Source organism: Lathyrus oleraceus, chromosome 7, assembly GCF_024323335.1.
Source record: "Lathyrus oleraceus cultivar Zhongwan6 chromosome 7, CAAS_Psat_ZW6_1.0, whole genome shotgun sequence".
Lineage (NCBI taxonomy): Eukaryota > Viridiplantae > Streptophyta > Magnoliopsida > Fabales > Fabaceae > Lathyrus > Lathyrus oleraceus.
In genome coordinates, this window is record NC_066585.1 from 95,002,123 (window position 1) to 95,011,036 (window position 8,914).

Genomic DNA, 8,914 nt, shown 5'->3' on the forward strand with positions numbered 1-8,914 from the left:
GCGCCTGGAGTATTTATGGAGTACATGAATAGGATTTTCCATCCGTACTTAGATCAGTTTGTCGTGGTGTTTATTGATGACATTTTGGTGTATTCGAAATCTGAAGAAGAGCATGCTGAGCATTTGAGAGTGGTTTTAGGAGTGCTGCGAGAAAAGCAGTTATTTGCTAAACTGTCAAAGTGTGAATTTTGGTTAGAAGAGGTTAGTTTTCTTGGTCATGTGATTTCAAGAGGTGGTGTTGCTGTTGATCCTTCTAAGATAGAAGCGGTGTCTAAGTGGGAAGCTCCGAAGTCTGTTGCTGAGATTCGAAGTTTCCTTGGTTTGGCTGGTTATTATAGGAAGTTCATTGAGGGATTTTCTAAGTTGGCGTTACCATTGACGATGTTGACTAGAAAGGGGCAAGCGTTTGTTTGGGATTCAAAATGTGAAGAAGGTTTCCAAGAGTTAAAGAGAAGGTTGACTACTGCTCCTATTTTGATATTACCGAGTTCGTCGGAACTATTTGAGGTTTATTGTGACGCTTCATTGTTGGGTTTAGGTGGTGTGTTGATGCAGAATAAGCAGGTTATCGCTTATGCTTCGAGACAGCTGAGGGTTCATGAGAGGAACTATCCGACGCATGATTTAGAGTTGGCAGCTGTGGTATTTGTTCTAAAGTTATGGAGGCATTATTTGTACGGGTCCAGATTTGAAGTTTTCAGTGACCATAAAAGTTTAAAGTATTTGTTTGATCAGAAAGAGCTGAATATGAGACAAAGGAGATGGTTAGAGTTTCTGAAGGATTATGATTTTGGTTTGAATTACCATCCGGGTAAAGCAAACGTAGTAGCTGATGCATTGAGTCGGAAATCATTACATATGTCTATGTTAATGGTTAAAGAATTGGATTTAATTGAGCAGTTTAGAGATTTGAGTTTGGTGTGTGAGAGTACTCACAATAGTGTTAAATTGGGAATGTTGAAGTTGACGAGTAATATTTTGGATGAGATCAGAGAGGGTCAGAAATCCGATGTGCTTTTGGTTGATAAGACGACCTTAGTGAATCAAGGTCAAGGTGGTGAATTCAGAGTTGATGAGAATGGTGTTTTGAGATTTGGTGATCGGGTGTGTATTCCGAATGTTACAGAACTTAAGAAGAGTATTCTTGAAGAAGGACATCGTAGTGGTTTGAGTATCCATCCTGGAGCTACGAAGATGTACCATGATTTGAAGAAGTTATTTTGGTGGCCGGGAATGAAAAGAGAAATTGCGAGTTTTGTTTATTCTTGTTTGACTTGTCAGAAGTCAAAGATTGAGCATCAGAAGCCGTCTGGACTAATGCAACCGTTGGCTATTCCAGAATGGAAGTGGGACAGTATCAGTATGGATTTTGTTTCTGGTTTACCGAGGACAAGTAAGAATTTTGAAGCCATTTGGGTGATCGTGGACAGATTGACGAAGTCGGCTCATTTCATTCCGATTAGAATGGATTATCCGTTAGAGAGATTAGCTGAGTTGTATATTGAGAAGATTGTAAGTTTGCATGGTATTCCGTCCAGTATTGTTTCGGACAGAGATCCTAGATTTACATCGAAGTTCTGGGAAGGTTTGCAGAGGGCTTTGGGAACTAAGCTGAGATTGAGTTCTGCATATCATCCGCAGACTGATGGTCAGACTGAGAGGACGATTCAGTCATTAGAAGATCTTTTGAGAGCTTGTGTTTTGGAAAAAGGAGGTGCTTGGGATTGTTATTTGCCTTTGATTGAGTTTACCTACAACAATAGTTTTCATTCGAGCATTGGTATGGCACCGTTTGAAGCTTTGTATGGTAGGAGATGTCGGACACCTTTATGTTGGTATGAGTCCGGTGAGAGTGCTGTGGTTGGACCGGAGATTGTTCAACAAACTACGGAAAAGATTAAGATGATTCAGGATAAGATGAGAATTGCTCAGAGTCGTCAGAAGAGTTATCATGACAAGAGGAGGAAGTCACTTGAGTTCCAAGAGGGAGATCATGTGTTTCTTCGTGTCACTCCGATAACTGGTGTTGGTCGAGCTTTGAAGTCGAAGAAGTTGACACCTCGATTCATTGGTCCTTATCAGATTTTGGAGAGGATAGGAGAGGTAGCCTATCGTATCGCTTTACCGCCGTCGCTTGCGAATTTGCATGAGGTTTTTCATGTGTCTCAGTTGAGGAGATACATTCATGATCCGTCGCATATAGTCCAAATAGATGATGTACAGGTGAGAGATAACCTGACTGTTGAAACATCACCTATGAGGATCGAGGATCGAGAGTTGAAGCAGTTGCGGGGTAAAGAGATTGCCTTGGTGAAGGTAGCTTGGGGAGGACCAGCAGGTGGCAACATGACTTGGGAACTGGAGAGTAAGATGAAGGAGTCTTATCCAGAGTTGTTCGCTTGAGGTATGTTTTCGAGGACGAAAACTCGTTTAGTGGGGGAGAGTTGTAACACCCCGATAATAATAAAATAATTATTTAAATTGAGTTAATAATGTAATTATTAATTTAATTGAATAATTAGAAATTTTATTATTATTTTTGGATTATTATTATTTTGGAAAATATATATATGTTGGAATAAGGAAAAGTTCTCAGTTGGAAAAGCATTTCACGTGAAAAAAAGAACAGAAGAAGCGATCGTGAAAGAGGCAGAGCAAGGGCTGAAGGGTGAAGAGAGAAGAGCTTGAAGCTTGAGATTCGTCGATTAATCAGGTAAGGGGGGTTTATCTCGATTAATGGGTATTATGGGAGAATATGTGATGGGTAGTAATAAGCCGTTAATTTGACCCTAATTGGGAATTGTGAATGCTGAAAATTTGTTGGATGAACCGTGTGAGAAGTTGAAATTAAATCGGTAATTGAGTCTGTTGTAATTTTCCGATCGTATAGCTTTTTACGGAATCGGATTCGGAGGTCCGGAAGTCCTCCAATGGCGGAAAATGCGGAGAATTCTGCATTCTGCCTTGAGTTAGCGCAGGAACAGCTTCTGTCTTGCGTTAACCGGTTAACCCAGGGTGTTAACCGGTTAACACTGTGTTGGATTATGAATATGTGCTGTTTTGTCTGCGTTAACCGGTTAACCCAGGGTGTTAACCGGTTAACACTGTTGTCATTTCTGATATTTGGCTGTTTGTGCTGCGTTAACCGGTTAACCCAGGGCGTTAACCGGTTAACACTGTTAAAAATTGAGACAGAAGGCGTGTTGTGCTGCGTTAACCGGTTAACCCAGGGCGTTAACCGGTTAACGCTGTAGCAGAATGGAAAAATTGTTGTTTTAATTGTTGTGTACCTATGTGAGGGTTGGCCTATGTTACCTATGGTGTGATAGGGATTAATTCCCGCTGTTTTGAGCAGGAGATGTAATATTAGAATGTACTAATATTGTAGTGGTTGTTTGACATAATCTGACATGCTTATGTGATGAAATATTGCTGATGTATATGATGCGGTGAATGTATATATTATGCATGATGTTGTGAATGTATGCAGTTGTGAATAGACTATTCGATGGCGTAGAGTGCGAGCATGTGTCTATTCTTGAGTTGTTGTTGATGTTGTATTGCTAGGTGATTAGCATGCGTAGTTTAGCCTTTGGGGCTGTAGCTGATTCCCATGGTGAGGAATTAGTGAGTTGTGAATTGTTGTTGATGTTTGCATACTAGATGATTAGTGTGCATAGTCTAGCCTTTGGGGCTGTAGCTAATTCCCATGGTGAGGAATTAGTGAGTGAGGCATTAGATCTCAATGAGTGGGACTAGTGAGCTCAGTAGCCGTATCTGGAGGGATCGGTGAGCTTGAACTATATGTTCGAGAAGAGTCGGTACCGCATTTCATGGAGTCTCATTGCATAATGAATGCATGGCATAGTCTGAGGGGCTGTAGCTAATTCCCATTGTGAGGAATTAGTGAGTAAATCGTTGTGTTGCGTTGTTGGTGTTGAATATGGTTTGAGGATTTTACATATGATATATATTATTGTTGAAAATGATGTTTGGACGGATATTGCCGTTGCTGAATGCGTAGTCTGGTTAGGGTGAATTGATGTGTGATTTACTTAGCATTACATGTTGTTCTATAATACTTATTATATTGATTGAGGAACTCACCCTTACAACCCATTTTTCAGGTAACGAGAAATGAATTGAATAGAAGCTAACGCTTGGAGTCTATAGTAGTGTCCTATGGGTCATGCTCTGGTAGATGTAACATTGGGAGGGAACCTTTTCGTTGTATTGTTGGAAATTGTTGAATTAGTTTACATGTATGGTGTTACATGTCTCATGCTGATGTTGAATTCTATTCCGCTGCGTATTATGCAACTGTTTTATTTGATAAATAAATGAGCATGACGGGATGTTTTGATAAATGTTGTGAAATGATTGTGTGACACCCTTCGGGGCATAATTACTCTGATTGATAGGTTATTATATTAAATTAAATATTTTGGGGTATTTAGAAGGGTGTTACAGGTGGCGGATGGAGTGAAGGGATGACGAGCTGGTCGTTGTCCCCATGACAACCGTCATGGTCCTAGAACAAACTGTCATGGTCTAGGCAGTTAGTTTTGACATGTTGAATTAGATTTTCAGTCATGTTTCTGAACCCGATAATTATTTGATGATGTTTTATGATGTTTGATGTGTTGGGATGTGAAATGACATGCTCTGAATATTATCAAATGAGTATATGATTAATTGTTAATTAATTGTGAGTCTGCATAAATGTTGGTATGCATTAGTAAATTAATGTTGATGAATGTGTTTATAAATTAACACTGTGCATAAATAATGTTATGTGATGATGACTTGATGTTGTGAGTTGTACATGTATGTTGTATTGATGGCCTCCTTTGGCGTATAGTTTCATGTGGCACACATTATGATGTACGGACTTCGGTCCAGTGACGTGCTCTGATTCAATGGTGGGATTGAGAGCGAGTAACTAATTCTTATGATGGGATTAGTGAAGCGTGATGTTGATTTAGTTGTGAAATCAATAACGATTTTGATGTGCTCTGGTCCAATGGTGGGATCGGAACCGAGTAGCCGACTCCTGTATACTGGGAGTGGTGAAGCGTTGCTGATTCAGTGGTGGAATCAATAATAGTTTCGATGTGCTCTGGTCCATTGGTGGGATCGGGAGCGAGTGGGAAATATCAATAACATACCTCTGATGTCCATTGAGTTGATACCGCATTTGCATGTAGAGTTAATGTGGTGTCACATTGCATATATACATGCATTACAAATGAGTTAATATTAACAATATGATGTGTAATATCTGTGAATCATGTTGGATTTGAGGTTGTCTGAGTAATTGTTGATGAATAAATAATTATTGACGTGTGGGTGATTGATGAATACCCGATGGTGTTGTAATTTAATGATGTAGATGTTTGTTATGTACCCCTTTTTATGTATTGCACTACTATATTATTTGAGCATATTTTCACCCCCTTTTTGTTGTTGTGGCATATGCGTTCCTCTAGAGTACAAACAATCATGTATAAGAGTAGCTGCTTGAATTAGAGGATGACATCAATGCCTCTTTAAATCATTGAGTCTTAGAGGAGTTGCTATAATATGTAGCACCGAGGATGAGTTGTTTACTTTTGAATTTTTTATGCCTTATATATGTTGAAAATTTGTTGTTCATTTCATGTTAAGACTTATAAGCTAAACTTAATGATTTTCCGCTGCTAAGTTTACTGACTATGTTATGTTGATGGTTTTAAGATATGATGAAGCATGCGTGATAATATGATCATAGAGTTTTATTTAACTTATTTTATTAATTGTCGAGCTGGGGATAAGGGTGTTAAAATGAACGCTTGAATGATCATGGAGGTAAAAGTAATGGAAACACAACCATTGTTCAAGATGATTTTGCATCGTCTAATGTCCTGGTAGTCTTGAGCAACAATCCTTGCAAGGAATGTATCATGTATTCAGGTTGCATTTGACACATGACTCCAAACAAATATGTGTTTGAAGAATTATGTGATTAAAATGATGGATGAATGCTGTTGGGAAATAACAAAGCCTGCAAAATTGCAGGAATTGGATATGTGAGATTCAAGCTCCATGATGAGTCAATAAGACTATTGATTGATGTCAGGTATGTACCTGACCTTAAGAGAAATTTGATTTATCTTGGTGAATTAGATAAGAAGGGATATGTTTTCAAAGGAGAGCGGGGTATCTCAAGAGTCATGAAGGGTTCGAAGAAAGTCTTGAGAGGCGTGAAGAAACAAGGCGCGTATACCTTTAAGGATGAGGTTGTAAATGGATCAACATATTACTCCTCCATGAAACCTATGTCGAAGACAAAAACTGGGACACATGAGATTGGTCCATATCAGTGAAAGAGTCTTGTCAAATTGGGGAAACAAAATAATCATGGGTGGTGACTCAATTTTCTACACGTGTTCTTATCTCTCTACATCAACCTACTTAATACTACGATCAACAAGTACTACAAGTTTGTTGTTTTGATTAAAAACATCAAGAACAATCTATGCAAGAAAGTTTTCCTTAGAATCACTCACACCTTCCTGAAAATCAATCAACGTGTCAACTTCATGTTTAAACTTGATTCTACTGCTAATCAAGACCTTTTAATTCACGTCTATCCTCCGCGAATCTTTGCATTATCCTTACATTTGACGTTGCAGAAACGTCTTACCTTCATATTTAGTTTTTATGTTTTGGTCCTTTTCTTTTGTTAGTTTTGTAACAAAAATAAATAATAAATTTCCAATAACAAAAATTATGTTGATTTTAACCCGAGAAGGAAATCTTCCTGGGATCCGATCCTCTGTAAATTCAGGAATATGCTGGCGTCTTGGAGGGGAAATGCCGCATCCCTAGGTGGTAGAGTGAAATTACATAACTCTATTTTGGCTTCAATTCTGCTTTACTTTTTCTCCTTCTATAAAGCTACAAATATGGTAATTCAGGAGATCACAAAATGCAACGAGCTTTCTTGTGGAATGGTGATGCTAATCATAAGAGAATTATCCGGGTGTCTTTGTCTTTAATCTACAAATCCAAAGTTGTTAGGGGCCTTGGCGTTAAGCATTGCAAACTGTTCAATCGGGCGCTCTTAAGTAAATGAGCTTGGAAGATTCTAGGGGAGGTTGATTCATTGTGGCACAATGTATTATCCTTTAGATATTAGGACATCAATACTTTTATCCTTGATCTCACTGTTTCTTTTATCATGAATAAGACTTCATTATGATGGATGGATTTAGGTATTTCTTTGGTCTCTTGCGGTGCTGCAGGTTCATGGTTCAATAACTGTATTATTGACAAGGTGGTAAGCAGATACTCTTGGTGTGGGGTTGTTCCTTTAATGGTTCAGTTTCCTTTATTGTTTGAAAACCTGCAGAAACCTAAGAAGAAAATTGCATAATTAGGTTCCTTTATTAATGGATTATGGTCGTGGATTTCAGCTTGCTGCCCCTCTTTAGCGCCTCCAACTACGCAGGACCTTGATAGCTTATAATTCTTCGTGAATTTGTGCCCCAACAGCATCTCCAGGACAAGTTTACTTGGTGGATAGATGCAAATGAGTTTTCGGTAAAATTGACATTTATTAAATTGAATTCACTGCTGATTCTTGACTTTCCCTTGGATGTTGAATCAAAGTTGATTTTGAATTTCGTTTGGAAATCAAACATTTCAAGTAATATTCAGATGTTTGTGTGGAGACTTATTCTGAAAAGGTTTCAAATAAGAGACGAGTTGACTAAGCGGGAAGTTATCTCAGGTGTGCACAATCTTGTTTGTCTGTTTTGCTTCGGTCTGAAAGAATCTCATTGTCACTTGTTCCTTAGTTGTCCCATTGTAATAGATGTGTGGTATTGCATTTTAGATTGGGCGGATTTATGTAGGCTTTATCCATGAGTTTACATTTCTGAGCATTGTTGCATTTTGATCATCCTTTGCGGGATAGGTTGAGGCCTAATTTCCGAATAATAATTTGGTTAGCTGTACTTCTTGGATTATTTGTAATGATATCCTCTTTAATGGTGGGATGGGAGAGGTTCCAAAAATTGTCTTGGTGGCTAAATTGATTTTTTGGGATTGATTGGAGCTAGATTTAAGGACATTCTTTCTTATTCTAAGGAAGATTGGATGTTAAATCTTATAAATTGCTTGTCTTTGAGTTCCTTTTTGTATTTGAGTTGAATATCCCTTACGCTCGATTTTAAACTTATAAAGAAAAATTATACCTACTTTTAAACTCAACTGATTTTAGTGAAAAGTAATTATAAAAGTAATTGTCACTCCCTTAATTAATATATTTGATCTTCATTTATATAAAATTCCAAATTTCAACTTTTTCCTTCTTCTTCTTCTATAAAGTGGGCCATTTATGAACGATGATTTTACACCCATTTGATACATTGAACATTTATTCATATTAGCAAGAGAAACTACTAATATTATGGCTTCAATTTGGCTACTATTGCAAATACTTATTCAAAATCTATTTTTTTAGAAACCATTTTATCATTAATCTTACTTTGTGTTTAATCACTTCACCTTTTAGGTTAAGCTTCACCTTATATATCCATTTTACACCATTTGTTTTCTTTCCTTCTGGTAGGTAGGTAAACTAGCCCCCATATTATGTTTTTTTAAATGATTCCAACTTTTCATTCATTACACAAATCTCCATTTAAAAAATTTCATAGAAACTTTTGTACTCACAAGTTCATAATCTATAAGTAATGCAAAATAACCAAGTAACCATATTCTATTATTTCAATATCTTGAATCATTTCACACAAAAATTAATACTAAAAATCCAAAACATATACATATATAAACATATATATTAAATTTGAAGTAATTAAACTGAATAATCCATCCTCTAATCACTCTAGTCAATCACCAAACAAAG